We start from the raw sequence: 23549 nt of genomic DNA, 5'->3' as shown, positions 1-23549 counted from the left end.
CAAAAGGGGGTGCCCCGAGGGATTTTATGGGCAAAGGAATAACAAGCATATACAAATATACAACATTTATAAAATACAAAACAGTAGTAAAGTAGGCACAAAACAAATTAGTCAGACTGGATAGTTCCAAAACAGCTATATGCCAAAACACACAGTTGATCTCATGGTAGGAGGTCAAATGGAGTGCGTGTGCAAGTCCCAACGTGTTTCGGAATACAGGTATGAGTAATAAATTCCTTCTTCAGGGGGCGTGGTCTGGAGCTACATGGAATAGGACGTGCGGTGTAGGAGCTCCGCTCGAGACATATCCTTATACTGATCCTTTGGGCCTTTTCTTTCGGAAATCCTCGCGCTGCCGGCCCCTGGGACTCCCCCGCTTGAGATGTCTCCCCCTAAACGCTCCGGTACGGCTTCCAAGCTCGACAAATTCCGTCGGGAGGACCGCAACCCTGCCGAGGAAGATGGCGCCGCTCAGCCCTCCGAGTGCAGCACACAGCCCGCCAACGACACTGCCCGCGTGCTCGAGGCCATAGCACTCTGCCAATCGACCCTCACCTCCAGGATTGAAGAGGTGAAGGTGGACATATCCTTAATCCGGCAGGATATCCACAGACTCCGGGAGCGGGTAACAGAGGCCGAGCGCCGGGTCGGCCACGTGGAGGACGGCCTGCATCCCCTTCAAGTTGTTACTGAACAGATGCAATTCCAGCTGACCTCCATCCTCTCCAAGCAAGACGATATGGAGAACCGTCTCCGGAGGTGTAACCTCCGGTTTGTGGGTCTACCTGAGCGTAGCGAAGGAGCTGACCCCCCCACGTTCTTGGAGAACTTGCTGGTCACCACCTATGGCCGCGAGGCGTTCTCCACGACCTTCGTGGTGGAACGCGCCCATCGCCTTGCTGCAAAGCCGCCCCCGGCGGGGGCCCCGCCGAGAACCCTCATCGCCAAGTTCCTCAATTTTCGCGACCGCGGCACCATCCTTAGACTCACGCGGGAGCGAGGCAATATACCGTTTGACAACGTCACGGTCGCAGTGTACCCGGACTTCTCCTCGGAGGTACAGAAGAAGAGAGCCAAGTTTGTTGAGGCGAAGCGCCAGCTACGTGTACTCCACTTGCCCTACGCGATGCTCTTCCCTGCTCGCCTCCGAGTGACCAGAGATGGCAGGTCACACTTCTTTGAGGATCCACAGGCCGTTTTTGCTTGGCTGGAGCGCCGTGGAGAAGCCGGCCGCCCAGATCCTTAAGGTCCGGATCCCGTGATGGACGCCACGCACCCGGCCCACGGACAAAGCGCAACTCTGGACATGTGAGTCTTTATCGGGGCCCCCCCCCCATGCCATCTCCCCTTCTCTCCCTGGTCCCCCCTGCGGGTAACACGCCATCCCCGGACCCTGGCACGGCGTGCCCACATCCTGCATCACACGCCCGTATCTATGCCACTTAGTCTCGGGCGGCCCTTGCTGACCCGTCCTGTTTGGGTACTGATTTTGAACTTCCTCAGCAACTGATGTGCGCTCTGCAGTTTGTTCGCCCCCCCACCGTGGCTTACTCAGTGACATTGTTATTTCTGCAGCTCGTTACAGCTGCTCACAAGCCTATGTTTCCCTGGCCGGCCTCCACCCCTCCGCCTCCGGAGGTGGCAGGAGAGTTGAACCTGCTTAGTCGGTCCAGCGCTAAAGCAGTACTTTGGTTACCTTTTTTATGTTATGTGCATTTTACAGTATTTTTATTTCTACTGCAAGGGGACTTATGCAATATTATCCACTATGCATTTCTTTTTGGGACTATTAATGTGTTTACAACTGCTATTGGAGGCGGGAAAATTTGCGGGACTATACACTTATTGCATGTCACATGGCCTCCCTTAAGATCTTGACATGGAATGTGAGGGGCTTGGGTGATCGGGCTAAGCGGGCTGCGGTTCTGTCTCATGTTAAGTCACAGCGGGCGGAGGTTACGATCCTGGTGGAAACTCACCTGGTAGGCCAGACACAGTTATGCCTCAAGAAACCCTGGGTGGGCTGGCTCTATCAGGCCCCCCACACCTCGAATTCCAGGGGTGTGGCGGTTCTGATTGCAAAAACAGCTCAGTTTCAGCTACATAGCTTGCAATCGGACCCTCAGGGCCGCTTTCTATTTCTCCATGCCACTATCGGTGGCTTGGAACTCCTTATCCTTGCTTTTTACATTCCCCCACCATTCACTTTTGCTGCGTTGCAGCAGGGTGTTACATTTATGGCCCAGCACCCCCAGGTGCCCGCTGTTTGGGCAGGTGATTTCAATATGGTTATAAACCCCCTGCTTGATAGACTGAGCCCGCTGGCCTCGTCACCTCCGTCCCAGGCTGTTACTAGGTTTGGGAGGTTCCTGGGGGAATTCGCCCTTACGGACACATGGAGACACAGACATCCTTCACTAGCACACTACTCCTGCTTTACTCCATCCCGTTCGGCCATGTCCCGTATAGACCTGATTCTTATCTCGCCCCCCCTCCTTCCCCACCTCCTTGACGCGGGGTTTGGGGCCCGGGTGCTCTCTGATCACTCCCCTTACTGGGTCCGGCTGCGTCTGCCGGGTCCCCCTGGACCCCGTGGCTGGAAACTTAATCCTTTCTGGCTATCCGTTCTGCCGGACCTGAACTCAGTCCAGCGTGAATGGGACACGTTTTTCCACACCAACGAGGGCTCCGCCTCGTACGGCTCCGTCTGGGAGGCCTTTAAGGTGCATGCTCGTATGATCCTCTCCTCACGCATCTCCAGACACAAGGCTTCCTCCAAGCGCCTTCTTGAGCAAGCGGAGGACAGTCTGCATGCACTTGAGCGGGCCTTTCGGGCTGACCCGTCGGAGGCTAATGCCTCCCTGCTGAAGCTACAAACTAGGGTCACAGACCAACTCCATCATGAAAAGGCCAGGAAGGGCATCTTCTACGCTAAACAGCGCCTGTTTGAATTCGGGGAGCGCGCTGGCAAATTACTCGCATATATGGCCCACCTGGACCCTAGGCCCCCGGTAGTGGTGTCCCTTAGGGACACTGGTGGGAGAATTATTACTGATCCCGACTTGGTGGCGGAGGAGTTTGGATCCTTTTATTCGGGCCTGTACTCCTCCACTGCTCAGTATACCCAGGTTGAGCTCGAAGCGTTCCTCGACACTGTTCCCTTCCCGACCCTCACGCCTGAGCAGAGATTACAACTTGAAGCGCCCATCACATCCGACTGTGTGGCAGAGGCCATGTCATCGCTTCCCACCTCTAAGGCCCCGGGGTCTGACGGCCTACCCCTGGAGTTCTATGCCCAGTTCGGCGAGACTCTGATCCCCCAATTGACTAAACTATATTCACATATATTCGACTCCGCCACCCTTCCTAAGTCCATGGGAGAGGCCCTAATAGTCCTTATCCCCAAACCAGGCAAGGACCCGCTACTTCCTGAGTCTTACCGACCCATTTCCCTGCTCCAACTAGATGTCAAGATCCTGGCCAAAATTCTTGCCCTACGCCTGAACAAAGTCATTAACTCCTTGATACACCCTGATCAGACCGGGTTCATGCCCCAGAGAAACACAGCATTTAATCTTCGGAGGCTTCACATGAATATACAAGCCCAACACTCTGAATTTGGTTCAAGGGTGGTTGTCAGCCTGGACGCCGCCAAGGCGTTTGATACTGTCGAGTGGGGTTATCTGTGGGAATGCTTGCGCAGATTTGGTATAGGTCCCAATTTTGTTAAATGGCTCCAACTGCTTTATTATGCTCCCATGGCACGTATTCTGGTAAACGGCAGGATCTCCCCTCCCTTCTCGCTCTCCAGGGGGACTCGTCAGGGCTGCCCCATCTCACCGCTCCTATATGCTCTGGCGGTGGAGCCCCTGGCCACGGCCCTCAGGTCTCACCCTGACATCCGTGGGCTTCGCTGTGGCGGCCTGCATGAGGTGGTCAGCCTATACGCGGACGATATGCTCCTTTATTTAGCGGACGCTGGCCCCTCATTGCAGGCTGCATTGCGAACCATCACGGCCTTTGGAGCCTTTTCTGGGCTCCAGATCAATTGGACCAAATCCCAAATTTTGCCACTTGACCTGGGGCCTCCCACCGCCGAGCAGGCGGCCTTCCCGCTTGCTAGGACAAGCACCATCAAATATCTTGGAGTGCACGTCTCCAGGTCCCTCTCAGATTTCCTCGTCCTTAATGTTGAGCCCCTATTTGATACTCTAAAATCCAAAACGCAGGTGTGGTCCCGTCTTCCCCTGGGGGTGATGGGCCGAATAAATTTAGTTAAGATGATACTCCTCCCCAAGCTTTTATACGTTTTCTGGCAGGCACCACTACGCATCCCTCCCCGTATATTTAAATCCCTAGAATCGATCTTCAACACGTTCGTCTGGGGCTCGTCCCGACACAAACTGCCATGGCGGGTTTTGAAATGCCCCCCAGACTCTGGCGGGACTGCCCTTCCGGACCTGTTCCTTTATTACCTTGCATCACAGCTCTCCCACTTTTTTCACTTTCATCACACTGACAGGCCCCGATACACCGCCCTGGTATGTTCACAGGTACCTGGCCCGCTGACCCACCCTTTTCAACTTTTATTTTGTGGCCCCCCCCACCCCCTCACTTCAGGACACGGGCACTCTATGCTTTCGCACCACCGCAAGGTCTGGCACCTTGCCACACAGTTGAGCCAGGCCCCATCCCTCCACTCTCACACTCCCCTATGGGATAATCCTGATATGTCAGAACTTGCCCTCATCCCGGATTCTGGGCTGTGGGCAAGCAGGGGGGTCATCTATCTCCATCAGGTGGTGTCCAATGGGATGGTTAAATTGTTCCAGGCCCTTAAAGACGAATTTGATCTCCCCAATTATATGTTATTCCGTTATCTCCAGCTCAGACACGCGCTCCACACCCAGTTCGCCAATCACGTTCCGAGACTTGGAACTCCGGTTTTGGTTGATACAGTATTGGGTCTGGAGCACGCACAGTTGATTTCACGGTTGTATACTTATCTGCTGACTCCCACTGCCTTGACTGTTGCCTCTCAGGTCCGTTCTCGGTGGGAGGGTGATCTTGGAGCAGTGTCGACCGAGGATTGGGACGAGGCTTTGGCGAACCACAAAATGGTGTCGCCTAGGCTCTCGGACCGCCTCACCCACCTATATGTCCTACACAGGTCCTACCTCACGCCCCATCGTATAGCCAAGTACAGGCCTGATTATGATCCCCGTTGTCCCCGCTGTACTTCTTCAGACGCCTCCTTCTACCACCTAATTTGGGCATGCCCGATCATACAGGGATACTGGGCACAAGTTGTCCAGTTCCTTCATGATCGCATGGGCTCCCCGCTGTCGTTATGCCCTAGACAATGCCTTCTGGGGCTCCTCTCTCTATCTGAAAGCGATAAATACCTTAACATCTTTCTACAAGAAACCTTATTTCAGGCCAGACTGCAGATAGCCAGAACATGGTTAAGGGGCAACCCCCCTACTCTACAACAATGGATAAGAGCGATTAATGCTACTCTCCCCCATAAGAAACTGCTATACTCTCATAGAGGGTGCCCCTATAAATTTAATAAAATTTGGGATGGGTGGCTGGAAGACCCAGCCACTTGTAGTGTCGAGGACTAGGTGCTCCTCTCTTGCTGCGTCAGCGGATCTCCCGTGGGGTCGATATCTCTCTCCTTCATGCCAACTTTTATTGTACAGTTACCTCATTGCCCCCTGTCTCATGTATTAATCTTGCAACTGCCCAAATGTTTTCAACCCTTGTATGTGAAATGCACTTTTTTGTGTTTGTGGCGCCTGTTGCGCCAGGCGATGCTGTTATTAACTTGTCTTTTATGCTCAATAAAGCCGCATTTTGAAGTAAAAAAAAAATTCCTTCTTCAGGGCATTATTAGAAACAAGCTGTTTTTTGTCTGATAATGAAATAACAAAGATATCAAAAAGATGATATTGAATTATCTATGTGTAACATACATGTTATAGTGATTTCTCATTAAGTTATATATCTGTTATCTACATCATTAGAAAGTGGGGGAAAACGCAGCGCTATGCTAAACCAGCACAAAAAAGTGAAAAAAAAGAAAAAAAAAACAGCTGCCAACACTTCAAACAAACAAAGTTCAACAAATATAAAACAACAAATAGCGTAGCGCTAAATTGAGTAACAAATCTATAAAAAATATATTACAATCATGAAAAAGCAAAATATTGATATATAGACAATCGTGAATACTGGAAACACGTGAAACACGATAGATAAAGTCCTCTTAAATGAAACTAGTGCACAAGTATTATAATAAATCTTCTTCGAAAGGAATAGAAGTTTCACTGATCAAGTGCAACCAGATGTATCAACTTGTCTGAAGTGATCTAGAGGGTAGGTAGAATACTCTTACCAGAGAAGGTGGACTCGCCAGTCTTACGACAGTTGAGTCAAAAACGCTTGGGATCCAAATATGGAACCAAATGATGGATTGAAGATAGTCGGGCCGGATGCTGGGGAGACTCCAAACGATGAAAGCCCATGGAGGACGTCTCTCGGAATATTCCTCAGGTTGTCCGGATCAGATGTGGCCCGTTTGGGGTTCCAGCCCCAAATGTAGGAGGGGGTTCGCAAAAATATAGTAAAGAAAAAAGAAAGCTCCAAATGGTGCAGGTCAAAAAATAACCATTATGTTTTATTTAAAAGGTCATAAAAATGGACCAAAATTATGACAAGTGATCACAGAAAACAGGATAAAAGCAATGTGGGGTGCCAGATGCAAGCCCGACGCGTTTCGACAAAGTATGTCTTCAACAGGGGCCCCTGGTTGCACTTGATCAGTGAAACTTCTATTCCTTTCGAAGAAGATTTATTATAATACTTGTGCACTAGTTTCATTTAAGAGGACTTTATCTATCGTGTTTCACGTGTTTCCAGTATTCACGATTGTCTATATATCAATATTTTGCTTTTTCATGATTGTAATATATTTTTTATAGATTTGTTACTCAATTTAGCGCTACACTATTTGTTGTTTTATATCTACATCATTAACTTGTCTGTATTTTATTTTTTTTGTACAGGTCGGACTTCGTTTTCCCTATCCATGTGCTATCGCATATGTCTCAGTGTTTTTTTACAAAGTGATCTCGTTTTTACATATACCATCTCTGCTGTCTGTGAGCACCAGGGCTCCCCGGAACACGGGGAGCCCCTTGTTGTGATTTGCAACTCGGGGCATCCCTCTGGGCTCATAAGGGTCTCTGCCATCTGATCTAAGACATACTGCCCATTCTGCGTGTCGGCGGCCTTGTGATGTCTGACTTCATTGTACCACCCTGCGCGGTGACGCTGGACCTGCCTGTGTCGGGGGATCATCTGAGTAGATGAGTCCTGACGCACATCAGGTATACAGGTGATCGGTAAGACTCATCACCCTTGATGGGCCCCCTGATCACCTAACACCTATCCGCCAGATTTATTGGACTCTGCTAGTACTATGGGTGTTTACCACATGACCCCCCCACTCCTTTATAAGCCAGGTAAGCTTAATCCTTTACTGCTGCACAGCCAGATCGCACGGCAATCCATGCTTCAGATACCTATAATAAATGGCCAATGTGAGTAAGTACTATGATGGATTTTATGTCCTGTTGCCCTCACTTCTTGCATATCCTACCTGTGCGGCCCACCTGGCCTTCTGGGAATGGTGTGCCTCTGTTATTGGTATATATAAGGTCATATAAGGTATTGACCTTTTATGATGGTTTGTTGCGCCCCCATGTATGCACTTGCACTACATGACGACGCACCTACACTCACATAATATTGCATATCCCCCCTTAATTTAATATGTTATGTTCTCATACAGACACATATATATTTTTCGTGCTAGACTCGTCCCCACATTTGTGGTCAATCCTCGTTGGCCCTGGTGTATATATATATATATATATATATGTCATGCTATTACCTACTGTGTTCTCGCATTTCTACATTTGTTCATTTTCTCCAAAAAAAAACAGCTTGCTTCTAATAAGTACCTGAAGAAGGAATTTATTACTCATACCTGTATTCCGAAACATGTTGGGACTTCTATGCACACACACTCCATTTGACCTCCTACTATGAGATCAACTGTGTGTTTTGGCATATAGCTGTTATGTAATTATCCAGTCTGACTAATTTGTTTTTAGGTTTATATACCCTATGTTCCTACAGTGCCTTGCAAAATATTCACTACCCTTGGCATTTTTCGTGTTTTGTTGCCTCACATTACCTGGAATTAACAAGGATTGTTTGAGGAGTTGCATCATTTAACTTACAGAATATGCCCACAACTTTGAAGATTTTTTTTATTGTAAAGCAAACAACAAATAGGACAAAATAACAGAAAAACTCAATGTGCATAACTATTTACCCTCTAAAGTCAATACTTTGTTGAGCCACCTTTTGCAGCTATCACAGCTCCAGCTGTGATAGCCACAAAAGATCCACAGCTTTGGATAAGTCTCTATCATCTTACCACTGGGATTTCTGCCCATTCCTCCTTGCAAAACTGCACCAGCTCCTTCAAGTTGGATAGTTTGTGCTTGTGAACAGTAATCTTTAATTCTGACCACAGATTTTCTATTGGATTGAGGTCTGGGCTTTGACTAGGCCATTCCAACACATTTACATGTTTCCCCTTAAACCACTCAAGTGTTGCTTTAGCAGTGTGCTTGGGGTCATTGTCCTGCTGGAAGGTGAACCTCCATCCTAGCCTTAAATTGCATACAGAGTGGTACAGGTTTTGCTCAAGAATATCCCTGTATTTAGCACCAGCCATCTTTCCCACAACTCTGACCAGTTTCCCAGTCCTGACTGCTGAAAAACATTCCCACAGCATGATGCTGCCACCACCATCTTTCACTGTGGGGATGGTGTTCTTTGGGTGGTGTGATGTGTTGGGTCTGCGCCGGACATAGAGTTTTCTTTGATGGCCAAAAAGTTAAATTTTAGTCTCATTAGACCAGAGCACCTTCCTCCATACATTTTGGGAGTCTCCCACGTGCCTTTTTGCAAAATCAAAACGTGACAATTTTGCTGAAAGTAATAGCTTTCTTCTGGCCACTCTGCCATAAAGCCCATTTCTGTGGAGTGTACAGCTTATTGTCATCCTAGGTACACATACTCCAGATACTAGACTTGTGCACAATGGAAAATTTTGTTTCGTTTTGGTTCGTTGTCATTCGTAAAATACATAATTTCGTTCTGTTATATTCATTATGTTACGTTAATACCTTTTCGGATGATTTGTTATTATTCGTAGAGTGTTGAATTCATTCGTTTGTATTCGTTGAAATTCGCTATTTATGTATGTATAGACATTCATGATAATGATTCGTAGTTTGGAAAGTCGCTTGTTTGTTGAATCTTTTAACACACACAATGACAACGTCTCTTCTCCTCGGCTCAAATACAATACAACACCCTTCTAACTCAGTTCTCAGGAGTGCACTTTGCCAGTAATCCATCCTCCGGCACAAAATTAATTAGCTGATTGGACTATAAGATTTACTTTGAGCTGACCTTTTGTTTCATTTGATCTTTAAAGAATTACCGAATCATGTTGAATTCATTCGAATTCATTCAAATTCATTCGTTATAGTTCTTTCGTATTCGTTGTAATTCGTTATTTTTTTATTCGGATGCATCCGAATGTCCAAAAGATGCAAAATTCGGCCGAATTTCGATTCATTACGAAACGAATTGCACAAGCCTACCAGATACTCCAGTCTCTGTTGTGGAACTCTGCAGCTCCTCCAGGGTTACCTTAGGTCTCTGTGCTGCCTCTCTGATTAATGCCCTCCTTGCCCGGGTTTTGGTGTGCGGCCGTCTCTTGGCAGGTTTGCTGTTGTGCCATGTTCTTTCCATTTGGTTATGATAGATTTGATGGTGCTCCTAGAGATCATCAAAGATTTGGATATTTTTTTATAACCTAACCCTGACTTGCACTTCTCAAAAACACTGTCCCTTACTTGTTTGAAGAGTTCCTTGGTCTTCATGGCAGTGTTTGGTTAGTGGTGCCTCTTGCTTAGGTGTTGCAGCCTCTGGGGCCTTTCCAAAAGGTGTGTATTGTAATGACAGATCATGTGACACTTAGATTGCACACAGGTGGACATCATTTCACTAATTATGTGACTTCTGAAGGTAACTGGTTGCACCAGAACTTTTTATGGGCTTCATAACAAAGGGGGTGAATACATACGCACATGCCAATTATGGGTTTTTATATTTTTGAAATATTGTTTTATATATATTTTTTTCAAATTTTTCTTCACCAACTTAGACTATTGTGTTCTGATCCATCACATATAATTCAGATTAAAAAAACATTGAACTAAAGGCTGTAATGTAACAAACTAGGTAAAAAGCCAAGGGGGTGAATACTTTTGCAAGGCACTGTACTTTATTACTGTTTTGTATTTAATACATTTTGTATATTTGTATAAGCTTGTTATTGCTTTTTCTGGTTAACATCCTTTGCCCATAAAATCCCCTGGGGCACCCCTTTTGCAATTTTCTCTCGTTTACTAGTGCGGCATTAGTTATGTGATTTATACAATATTATATAATACTTTAGCATAAACAGTATTTGAATAAGGCTTTGGAAACAATAGGGAGTGACAGAGAAAGGCTTTATTAGCCATGTAGGATGCTTGCGCATGTTAAATAATTTTTTAACATTACCATCTAAATAGCAACATATGAGCTGTAGGTTCTAAGCTACAAAAATGGCTGTATGTATATTTCATAGCTGCATTGGCACATTTTTGTTCTTTCTGCAGCCCTAGGCATAATGCCATATACTTTTGTATAGCACAACTCCCTATAGATTTTGGTACTGTTTATCATAGATGCACGTGACAGTGCAGAAGCACAACTGGGAGACTTTTCTGTTCCAGAAGTCGATTTATGCAAAAGACATACCTCCCGAGACCCAGTCTGTAAATATGGGCACTTATTGACCCTACAAGATGCACAGACAGTGCCACCCTACCAAGAAGCCTCAGAAGTCAAATCCAGTATAGTTTCTTCCAATGCTACATTACATAGGATGTTTTTTTTTTTGTTTTCTGTAAAAAAAAAAAACATTTGTTCCCCATCAACACTGGCCATGTTGATGGGGAAATCTAGCGATTTTCTTTCCTGCCACCATGGCCGTCTATGGTAGGCTTTTGGCTAGCCATATATGATACAAGAATGAGGCCAAACGTAAACAACACTTTCAATTAGTATCCAATCAGCGCTTGCACCACGTCAAGGGTAGGCAAATTCGGCCCTCCAGATATGGTGAAACTACAAATCCCATCATGCCTCTGCCTCTAGGAGTCCTGCTTGTGATTGTTAGGGTCTTGCAATGTCTCATGGGACTTAGTTCAAAACATCTGGAGGGTCAAGGTTGCCTACCCCTACACTACATAGTTATAGGCAACTCTAAGGCAAAATTGTACAAGAAAATGGTATAATGTATGACCAGCTTAACTCAGCTAGAGTAAAAGTGAAACTAAAATGAGCATGGAGAGGTTGTCAGTGTGTAACTGGGGCTAAACCATTTAAAGTGATATTAAAGGTTTAGCTTAAAAAAATAAAAATAACAAGCATGTTATACTTGCCTGCTCTGTGCAGTGGTTTTGCACAGAACAGCCCTGATCCACTTCTTCTGGGGTCCCCCGCCAGAGCTCCTGGCTCCTCCTCCTTGACCAGTGACCCCAATATCAAGCCGCTTGCTATGGGGACACTGGTGCGTGTTCGCTCCCAAGTCCTTCTCTATGTGTCCATAAGACACATAGAGCCGTGGCTCGGCCCCGCTCCCCGGTCTGTGCTCACTGGCTCTGATTGACAGAAGTGGGAGCTGCTGTCTAAGCAAGTGAGGAGAGGGAGTCCGGGGCAGGGGTGGACTGACCATTTGGCCACTCGGTCACGGACCGAGGGCCCGGCCACTAGGGGGTTGTCATCAACCATCAGGGTTGTCAGCCATACTAAAAACCAGGGACAGTATGTAAAAAATCTGTGTTTTTTTACTTCTGTCCCTGAAATGTCCCTTACCGACATACTTTTAATGTAAAAATTCCGAGATTGTAGTTGCCCCGCCTCTCCACTGCCTCCTCAGCCAATGGGAAAACAGTGTACCCGCCCCCTTCTTCAGCGCAGCTTATTTGAGATATGAGCAGGAGATGCCGACAGCTGGAGGAGAGAAGAAGAAGAAGGAGGGGACAGCCTGCAGCCTGATAGAAGGTAAGATAAATGTATTATTATGAGTGGTTTACCCTTGCCAGCAAGGGGGAGGGGGGAGGCTGTGTTTGCTCAAGCAGGGCTCTTCCTGTCTCTGAAGCAGTTAGATCATTTGTCTGAGGAGAAGTGAACTGCTTCTGGAGGATGTGCTGAATGTCTCCCCCCCCCCATCTGTGCTACACCTCCCTACTCATTACCTGCCCATCAGTACACAGGCACAGTCCCCTCCCATGCATTACTATTCCTGTGTCTGTGAGCTGCTGGGGTACTACAAGTCCCAGCATGCCAGGAGATGGAGGCAGCAGTGTGTTCCATCAGACTTTTTTGAGTAAAAAGTGCTGGTGTGTGTACTGTGTATATGTATACTGTATGTGTACTGTGCATGCATGTGTATACTGTGTGTGTGTGTGTGTGTGTGTATACTGTGCATGCGTGTGTGTATACTCTGTGCACGTGTATATACTGTGTTTGTGTGTATATATACTGTGCAGGCATATGTCTGTGTCTATACTGTGCACTACTGTGTGTGTATCTACTGTGTGTCTATATATACTGTGTGTGTGTGTGTGTGTGTATCTACTGTGTGTCTATATATACTGTGTGTGTGTGTGTGTGTGTGTGTGTGTGTATATACTGTGCAGGCATGTGTCTGTGTCTATACTGTGTGCGTGTGTATGTATACTGTGCAGGCGTATGTGTGTGTGTATACTGTGCACTACTGTGTGTGTGTGTGTGTGTGTGTGTGTGTGTGTGTGTGTGTGTCTGTAAGTATACTGTGCACGTGTCTGTGTGTTACTGTGCATGCGTTTATGTATACTGTGCATGGGTGTGTGTATACTGTATGATCCATGTGTGCTCACTGCCGCTCAACAGAATTTGATCCAACAATCCTGTGCCCGTGAAAAATGCCCTTGTTGCCATTCTGAGCCATCTGATTGGTGCACTGCTGAGCTCAACCTCGGATCAGGCAGCAAGGCAGGTCTGGGTGCACACCTGTGCAGTGATAACATGGTGCACAGCTTTTATTCATATGCCTCACTGCCCGATCTGAGGCCAACCACTGCAGTTCACTATTCCGCTGGCTCTACGACAGCACATGTGCAGTTCAGAGCCTGCAACATGTGGCTTTATTTTTATTTTTTTTAAAGGCCTTGCCCGCCAGCTGCCTACCTCACCAAGCACCAAGGTGCAAAGGTGTGTGTGTGTGGATATTCATGGAAGGTGGCACTCTGGGGGCTCTGCCGTAGGGCATGTCAAAAGTGTCCAATCTGTCTGCCATAATGTCGCAGTCCCACCGTCATTACTAGTAAAAAAAAAAAAAAATTATAATAAAAATGCCATAAATCTATCCCCTATTTTGTAGACGCTATAACTTTTGCGCAAACCAATCAATATATACGTTTATTGTGATTCTATTTTTTTATTTTATGTAGAAGATATGTAGAACAATACATATTGGCCTAAACTCTGGAAAAGAAAAATGTATGTATGTGTGTGTGTGTATATCTATCGATCTTACTTTTTTTTTATAGTATAAAGTAAAAAATATTGCTTTTTAATAAAAAGTGTCTGCCTTTTTTCGTTTATAGCGCAAAAACTAAAAATCCCACAAAAGAAAGCTCTATTTGTGGGAATAAAAGGACATCAATTTTGCTTGGGTACACCTCGCACGACTGCGCAATTGTCAGCTAAAGTGACGCAGTGCCGAATCGCAAAAAGTGCTCTGGTCAGGGAGGGGGTAAATACTTCCGGGGCTGAAGTGGTTAAGACTCTCCCATTGACCATGCCCATTGTTCGCCATGGTTCACTATGCATGCCACAGATCATCATCTCCCTGGTAGGGGTCCCAGTGCAGTATTTTGCCCAGGGGCCCATGATGTTAAGGTGGCACTGCCCATGAGAGGCTCGTGGTGCCTTTACTGGGTCACCAGCTCTAGGTCTCCTGCCACCCTGCATGTCGCCGAGCTTGGCGCCCCTCCTCTAAAAAAAAAAATGGCTGCCACGTGGCGGCCATCTGTAATCCTGAGGGCCCCATAATCTCTTATTGCCCGGGGGCCCCATAAGTTGTCAGTCCGCCCCTGCCCCGGTCCGGGGACAGCTGAGGCTCCAATGCGAGGGAGCTCAGGTAAGAATTAGAGGGGCTGTGGGGGGAGCAGCACATAGACTGCATGAAGGTAAAAAAACCTTCTGCCTTCACAACCAATTTAATACACAAACAGGACAGGAGCACAAAGGAACACACAAAACACAATAAATTAATAAAATGAAACAGGCTGATATGGAAGCATATGAAAAGTTGTGATCTGATTACAAGAGGTGTCTGGAAAAGAACTTTATGGCAGGGTCATCTTGCTTTTAGCTGCAGATCTTAAAAGATTGGAAAACAAAACTTTTGAAAGCATGTTGATGTATAAATACTTATATGAGACTTTAGTGATTGGGTTTAGAGATACAATAAACGTATATAGGATTTCATATAAATAGTTTAATAAATTAAATTAAATTGTCCCAAAGCATTATATTTTCGTTTTAACATCTCTGTCTAGCCACCAGGACTTCCAAGTATGGGGGAGAACAATACGTAACTTACTCCCTTTACCCCCATGTAACAGGGCTGGTGTTTGATGATTGGTCGAACAGCTAACCAGCACAGACAGGTGAGGGCAGGGGGAGAATTCTGATCCAAGTTGTAACTTGTAACATACACAGGATTAAGACGCTTTGCTCTCGGAGGGCGAGTGGACCAGTAGGGAAATAAAGAATAGGTAAATATTAGGTTGTTGGGGAGTCAGCCATTAAAATGAACCTGTTGGTTTGCCCTGCATGAGGAAATAACAGGTTCACATTAAAGTACCCCTTAAAAAGGAACATCACCCCCCCCCCCCCCCCGATTCCTTTTATGATGTCAACTTTACCTACTGGCTGTTGTGAGACCCTGTTTTTGCAGCCAAATGGGATATGTAAAGGTAAGAATAATTGTGGGGGGTAGAGCAGTACTAAAAGAAAATTGTAAAAAAAAAAAAAAAAAAAGGCATTACGGAGGGGGTAGGAATACCGGAGGTAAAAGTAGTTCCCTGGAGTGAAGGTGTGCTTTAAATCTTTACCTTACTAATTTCTAAATTCTGTTTTACCCCTAAAATTGCACAGCTGTCTTATGGAGTGAGGGAAGTATCTTTGCCAAAAGCTAACACTCCAGCATCTCAATGCACCAAGATTGCAGAACCAGAATCTCCTACTTTGTAGTCAGTGTATGCCTATGTCTCTGTATGTATGTCAGTTAGTGTATATATGTCAGTGTAAGCCCCTTTTCACATGGGCAGTATTTGTTCAGCAGGGGATCCTAAACGGACATTTTGGATTTTCTGTTCGTTCCAATTTTTCCTACATGGAAGAAATTGACCTAAGTGGACTTGCATACACCTATATCCACCCACTTCTGGTCCGTCAGTAAAAGCAGTCCTGAACAAAAAAAATGTAAGTTCGGTTTTGAGTAACCTGAACAGATCCAGATGTAGGTAGATATAATTGTACGCAAGTGTGCTTACAGCTGCCCACCCATAGGGATGCATTGCTGACTGTTTTGATCCGTGTAATCATTTATTAAAAACTTGTGCCATAAATAGGCACAAAGTCCAAAAAAAAAGGCAAAATGTAAAGAGAAACCAAAATAAAAAATATAAATATTAAAAACCTGAAAAGGAGACCTAGCTTCAGATTTATTTTCAACATAGCATGCATGCAAGCTAAGCCATATGTAGTGTTGGGACAAGGTTATTTAACATCTAGGACAAAGATGCCAACACTCAAATGCATGCACACATTGGAAGGCAGAGCAAGTCAAAACTCAGGAGGTGGTGCAGATATAGCCTTCCACCTGTCCATTTTATGTTGGCCTTAGGTGAGCTCTGGAGAATGCTGTGGGCGAAGAGAGTGATTGGTGTGATGAGGTGCAACCTATCTACTCTACTGTATTTTAGTGGCATTTTCACCTGCATGCCATGCAAGCACTGATACTTTCAGTGCTGTGCTCCAACGGAATTCTAAAGAGTGTCTTAGTCTTTATGGTGCACTTCAAAAAATGCAGCCTGCTGTTTTTTCATGTATATGCTTCTGCCTTGGGACTATCTGTAAGTGCAAAGATGTTCTTAAAGGGCCCCATCAATAGCCAGCAGAAAAACATCTCCAAGGACTGCCCCTCCCGTAATAAATATTCTTTCGCCTTTGTTTCCCTGGCCCCTCCGCTACCATCCTTCTTTTCTTTTGGACAGTGCATACCCAGTCAGTCTAGGACTAGCATTGCCTCTATAAATGTGCTCCAGCAGTATACTTCCAGCACTCTGTAGATTCAACTTTACTACTGCTCAATGCTGCACTTGAGGTGGCCTCAGTGGCGTAGTGTGGGGGGTGCAGGGGATGCCGTGGCCCCGGGCACGACATTTAGAGAAGTGCCAGTATGTGTCACTGGCTGCCTCCTCCTAATTCCAAGTTCCTGTCTCCCCCCGCACTCCTACCGCCATATTAAAGGGCCGGCGCCCTGTAATCGGGCGTATGGGGGTCATGTGAGGCTTAGGGCTGGCCAGTCTGAGATCGCTCCTGAAGTCACGCCTCCGCACATGACCCCCTCATACGCCCAATCACAGCGCTCCGGCCAGACAATAAACATGGCAGCTGGAGCGCAGGGGAGACAAGCAAAATTCTAAGCCGCTGCTGTCTTCTCCTCCGCCGCTATCTCCTCCTCCCCCGGACCGATGCAGGCCAGGACAAGAATGTGAGTGAGAATCTTGTTACTGGCCCTGGGGGGGGGGACTGTAGGCAGGTCAGTATAGTGTACTATAGTGTAGTGAACAGTGTAGCATAGTTCTCAGTGTAGTGTAGTGGACAGTATAGTATAGTGGACAGTATAGTGTAGGGGACATTATAGTATAGAGGTCAGTGTATTGGACAGTAGTGTAGTGGTCAGTATAGTGGACAGTATAGTGTATTGGACAGTGTAGCGTAGTTCTCAGTGTAGTGGTCAGTATAGTGTAGTGGTCAGTGTAGTGAACAGTATAGTGTAGTGGTCAGTATAGTGTAGTGGACAGTATAGTATAGTGGTCAGTGCAGTTCTCAGTATAGTGGACAGTATAGTGTAGTGAATAGTATAATGTAGTGAACAGTTCTCAGTCTAGTGGTCAGTATAGTATAGTGGTCAGTATAGTGTAGTGGACAGTATAGTATAGTGGTCAGTGTAGTGGACTTTATAGTGTAGGGAACAGTATAGTAGTCATTATAGTGTAGTGGACAGTATAATATAGTGGTCAGTATAGTGTAGTGAACAGTGTAGCGAAGTTCTCAGTGTAGTGGACAGCAAAGTATAGTGGTCAGTGTAGCGTAGTTCTCAGTGTAGTGGACAGTATAGTGTAGTGGTCAGTATAGTGTAGTGGACAGTATAGTATAGTGGTCAGTGTAGTGTAGTGGACAGTATAGTGGTCAGTGTAGTGGACAGTATAGTGGTCAGTGTAGTTCTCAGTGTAGAGGACAGTACAGAATAGTGGTCAGTGTAGTGGACAGTATAGTGTAGTGGACAGTGTAATATAGTGGTCAGTATAGTGTAGTGAACAGTGTAGCGTAGTTCTCAGTGTAGTGGCCAGTATAGTATAGTGATCAGTGTAGTGTAGTGGACAGCATAGTATAGTGGTCAGTGTAGCGTAGTTCTTAGTGTAGTGGATGACGGTATAGTGTAATTGACAGTATAGTATAGTGGTCAGTGTAGTGGTCAGTATAGTGTAGAGGACAGTATAATGTAGTGGACAGTATAGTGGTCAGTACAGTGGACAGTATAGTATAGTGGTCAGTGTAGTGTAGTGCATAGTATAGTGGTCAGTGTAATTCTCAGTGTAGTGGATAGTATAGCGTAGTGGACAGTATAGTATAGTGGTCAGTGTAGTGTGTAATGGTCAGTAAAGGAATCAGGTTGGTCAGTGTTGAAATCAAGTAGGTTAGTGTAGTGGTCAGTATAGGAATCAGGTAGGTCAGTACTATTTGTAAAAAATCAATAAATGGTGTTGCGCTACCAAATAATTAAATGAAAGTGCCTAGTGCATAAATATAAATCACGTGTGTATGTGCAAAACTATATTGCAGGGCTGAAAGACCTCACTAAAATAAATTATATCATAAATATAGCAGTCCCTCAAAAAAAGGAATGAATGCAAATATTCAAAGTGCCTAGCGCCTAAATAAACACAATAAAACTATATCACACTTGCATATTAAAATCTGTAGATCAAATAGTATAAATAGCAAACTCCATATGTGCAATAGTAAAGTGCAAAAAAATTCATCAATAGACAGATCCAATCAAGTGCATTAAAAAACAAGTGAAATCAAGCAAAAAATAGATGAATAAAAAAACGTGGATCACACAGTGCAAACAAGCAAATGCCACTTCGGGGAGGAGGATATAACATGGCAAGATGAGCACTCTGCACCATTTTCTTGGGAAACTCGAATCTCCATGAAAATTAACGAGTGATTAGCGTCAGTCGTGTCGGGTATTACTATCCGCCAGAAAAGGGATACACTCCCTGGATCTCTCTAATCTGCTGTTTACCTTACAGCAGTAAGGTAAGGGGCCATTTCACCTGGTGTGCTGTGAACACTGAAGAGGCACAGGAGGGTTATTTTTCACCTATATTTTCACTGGAGAAGCACCTAAATAAGTCAGTGAATATCAACAAACTTCATCCTGTTTATGGACTTTATGAATTTGCTTGTTTGCACTGTGTGATCCACGTTTTTTTATTCATCTATTTTTTGCTTGATTTCACTTGTTTTTTAATGCACTTGATTGGATCTGCCTATTGATAATTTTTTTTGCACTTTACTATTGCACATATGGAGTTTGCTATTTATACTATTTGATCTACAGATTTTAATATGCAAGTGTGATATAGTTTTATTGTGTTTATTTAGGCGCTAGGCACTTTGAATATTTGCATTCATTCCTTTTTTTGAGGGACTGCTATATTTATGATATCATTTATTTTAGTGGGGTCTGTTACCCCTGCAATATAGTTTTGCACATACACACGTGATTTATATTTATGTACTAGGCACTTTCATTTAATTATTTGGTAGCGCAACACCATTTATTGATTTTTTTATTTTTTTTATTTTACATTTACTTACCCTGGTGGGGTTTGCACCTCTGTCGGTGGTTTGCTGCAACCTTCTTTTAGGTTACATAGTAGCTTTGTTTATGGTAGCGCGGGGATATTCTAATATTTCTTTATAGGTCAGTACTATTGTATTGGAAGGGACTCGGGGCGTGCTAAAAGTCTGCAGGTTAGGGGGCGCCAATTAGTTGCCTTGCCCCGGGGTGTTGACAACCCACGCTACGCCACTGAGTGGCCTTACTACTGTCAAATCTAATTTTATGCCTAGACCTTACTGTATGCTAAATTGCATTATTGCCATGGTTAATCCATTTTATGCTTGCCTAGTTACCAACCATATTAGGTGACAATATATTAAGTTTGTCTTTACCACCTAGTTTGGTGCCTGTTTTCTCTTCTATAGTACTACTAAGTATTACTTTCAGTGATTTCTTGTCATTTTGTATGTTTGTACACTCAACCTAGTGTGTCAGAGGGGCTGAGGTTCTTGAGAAGGTCAAGGCAAAGAGCAGAGGATCCCTCCTAGCTAGTAGCTCCTATGAGCAGGGCCAGACTTACTATTGGGCTTGACTGGGCTCAAGCCCAGGGGTCCCGCCCAATAGGGGGCCCCGCAGCCCTGTCAAGATACATAGCTGAACCTGTCACTCAGAGGGCCACTGTCAGCGTCTAGGAGCTTTGGAACAGCGAGAGAGAAGCGGGGGCGGGGCTGTGCTGTGAACAGCAGGCGGGGCTGAGGAAATGTGTAACAGCGAGGGCTGGAGGAGCAAGTCAGTGTATTGTGCAGCAGACAGAGTGTAACTCCCCTCCCCCTCTCCAGCCCGCCACATTTGACTACATAGGTGCTGAATGGGGGAGCTGGGATGGAGATGCACAGTACCTGAAGCCCCAGGAGGACATAGCAGAGGAAGGTATGACTATGGGAAGATCCTGCAGCACTGAGCACACACATCATTCTGGCTGAATGGGAAGAAGATGGTGGGGAGCCCTGCACAGTCACATGTAATGCTGGCTGGTCAATGTCTTCCAGAAATGTGTCTTTAGACAGTGCAATGTTACTGATCAGCCTCCCCCTCCCTCTGTAATCTTTGTTTTTTCTTTATAGCTGCACACTGTGATCAGATCTCTGGAAGACCCTGCAGCCCACTGGCATTCTGTGTCCAGTGACAGGTCACACATGGCTGGCTGTTAACCATTTCAGCTCAGCTATTTAGCCAGAGCTGCACAGTTTGATGTTTTTGTGAAGGATTTACTGCTGATTCAGGTTGGAAGTTTCACAGACCCATTAACTGTTTACTGTCCTCCACTAATCCTGACCAGATCGCTGTAAGAAAAATGTTATTTTGGAAATTAAATGTGCTGCTGCCTTGTCACTTGGTTGCACTTTTCAAAGAAGAATTACTGACTTGATCTTGCAGAACCAGTTTAAATAGAATGTCACAGCCCTGCAATACTATATATATGTACATTGAGTTCAACCATAAATGCAGTCTCTGACCATCTCGTGTACCGTGTCTGCAGTCTCTGACCATCTCGTGTACCGTGTCTGCAGTCTCTGACCATCTCTTGTACCGTGTCTGCAGTCTCTGATCATCTCCTGTAGTGTGTCTTACACATATACAACTCACACACACAGCCGACATAGGCTGTATGTGAGTGATATGAGGTGTATATGTGTGACATAGGCTGTATGTGAGTGATATGAGGTGTATATGTGTGACATAGGCTGTATGTGAGTGATATGATGTGTATATGTGTGACATAGGCTGCATATGAGTGACATTATACACACATACACAGAAAATGTTCACACATGTATTAATGTGTCGTGTGGGGGGTCTTGTTGCGTCACCTCCCTGAAATTCGTTTTTGCAGGTTGGGATTAGGGATGAACTCCGGCGTGTTCACACACTCTATGTGCAGAGCCCGCCAGGAAGTCAGCGCAGTGCAGCACACATCGGGGCAATGTCTCACTGCCTGTGATTCGCGCTGCACTGACTTCCTGGCGAGCTCTGCACGTGGAGTGTGCGAACATGCTGGAGCTCATCCCTAGTTGGGATGTCTGTGACTGTGAGCCGAGTACACTCGGCTACTCTCGGCTCGGCTCAGGACTGCGAGAGGACCAAAGAGCCGCAAAGATACACAGGACTATGTATCTCTGTGGTGCCATTTTTAAACTTCAAGACTGCAATGATGACAAGGCTGCAAATGACACTGACAAGGCTGCATTGATGGGCATTTAAATGTGAGTTTTTTTCCTTAAACTTCCCTCCTAAACTTTGGGTGCATGTTATACACCGGCGCGTGTTATACGGTAATGTATAGAAGGTAGGGCCGAAAGTGACTCAAGCCCAGGGGCCCCGACCACCCTAAGTCCTGCCCTGCATATGAGGGTAGTGCTACACACAATTTGATTTTAGAGACTGAGACTGTCACAAGGCAGAATATCAGTGTAAGGAGCCTCATATGGAAACTATAATTTTTCTTACACCTAGGCTGCATATTAGGCCTCATTCACATGGGCATATTGATCAGTACACCCATGCAGAGAGCTGTGTTTACATCAGGGCCGGATTAAGAGCATCATGTGCTTGGTGCTGAGGATTTTGGTGAGCCTTTTACTGGGCACCCTTCTGCTTTCCAAGAGCCTGTACTGGCATGTGCCCAAACTCAAAAGTGTGCAGCTGCCCAGGCATAACACTAGAGAGGCCTGGCATTTGATTTGCCAAGTTTCTGTAAGGGCCATGCATTGGCGTATACTCTGAGCTGAAAGAGTGCAGCTGCGAAGGCCTAACACTATGGAAGCCCCAGACTTCTGTAAGAGCCCTGCATTGGCGTGCCCCAGGCTTCTGTTAGGGCTGCTCATGCAGTGCCCATTATCAATCTCACCACCCTGCCCAGGCGGTGCATGTGGAATGCAGGGCCCGTCAGGGGAGATCTCTTCCTGTTGACCCATTGCTTTCCATGTCCTTTTTGGGTGGCTGGACCTATATCAAGGTAGGGGCCTGGAGCTGCAGCTCCAATAGCCCCTACGTTAATCCAGCATGGGTGTACTGATCAGTACACTAGTGTGAATGAGGTTTTAGTTCCAAAGCAGTGACATCACTTGCAGAGAATCTGCCCCAGAGCTAGTGTGTGGCCCATGAATCAGGAAAAGCTGTGTCTGCTGGAGTCATATCCTCAGGTTTATAAAAGATGCTTTTAAACCCAGGCCATAGTTATCATTTATGGTTTTCAGTTTTACACGCTATATTTAAAATGAAATGTTTTTAACACATTGCACTAAATCTGTTTTTATTTAGACAGCAACATAATTTGGAATATAAATACAGTATATTTTATACTGTTTATATGTCTTATGTGTATAAAGCTATAACTAAATATTAAATGAAAAAATAAATGTTCAGTGTGAACTCTCCTTACCGCAATATATTTTCAGCAGACAAGAACACTGTTCAGAGTTGGGATGCATTTCTTGGACTTGTTTGGATTATCATTCATTGGTATTTATTAACACAGTCTTTTCTCAGTTACCCTTTTATTTATACAGTGCCCAGCTGCAAGACAGGACACATTTATATATTTAAATTCTTCTTATCACTTAGGCACCAGCAATAAAACAAAAAATACCCCGGACCAGCACATCAGAGACTGTAAATGGAAACACAAAAGCACTTCTTAAGCAAAGCGTTTTTCATCATGCCCTAAAGAGATGTGAACAAAGATGACATTTCATGGATGCTCCTCTAATCATTTACTAAGCATGTTACCTGAATTTTACTGTAAATATTAAAATCCATATGTGTTGGTGGGTGGCATTTGCCATTATATGCAGCCTTATCCTTACACAGGCTCAAGCCCTATACACACTCAGATTTTCTGCTGATTTTTTTCCTTCAGGTTTACCAAAAGCATATAATATGAGGTCAAACCTTAGGAGTTTCAATTTGTATGCTATCAGGCAGGCCCTTGCACTACATGGTTTTCAGGGCCGTCTTAAATATTGATTGGACCCTTTCTTGGTCCCCACAACAATGACAGGGCCCAGGGCAGCTGCCCCTTTTGCCCTGCCTAAAAGATGGCCCTGGTGGTTTTGGTAACTCTGAAGACAAAAATCAGCAGAAAATCTGA

The 23549-nt window shown here is 45.3% G+C and overlaps 1 long non-coding RNA gene across 1 annotated transcript in view; it reads right to left on the bottom strand.

The window, feature by feature from the left end:
* LOC143927017 (uncharacterized) overlaps positions 1–23049 on the bottom strand; it is a 61434-nt gene extending 38385 nt beyond the window's left edge. The window contains exon 1 of the long non-coding RNA XR_013262206.1: positions 22842–23049. This is a non-coding gene — a long non-coding RNA (uncharacterized LOC143927017). The remainder of the gene's footprint in view (positions 1–22841) is intronic.
* Positions 23050–23549: the final 500 nt, after the last annotated feature.

This window comes from Lithobates pipiens, unplaced genomic scaffold (genome assembly GCF_037356315.1).
Source record: "Lithobates pipiens isolate NorthernLeopardFrog02 unplaced genomic scaffold, aLitPip1_a1.2 Scaffold_23, whole genome shotgun sequence".
Lineage (NCBI taxonomy): Eukaryota > Metazoa > Chordata > Amphibia > Anura > Ranidae > Lithobates > Lithobates pipiens.
This window is presented reverse-complemented; position numbering and strand designations above follow the sequence as displayed.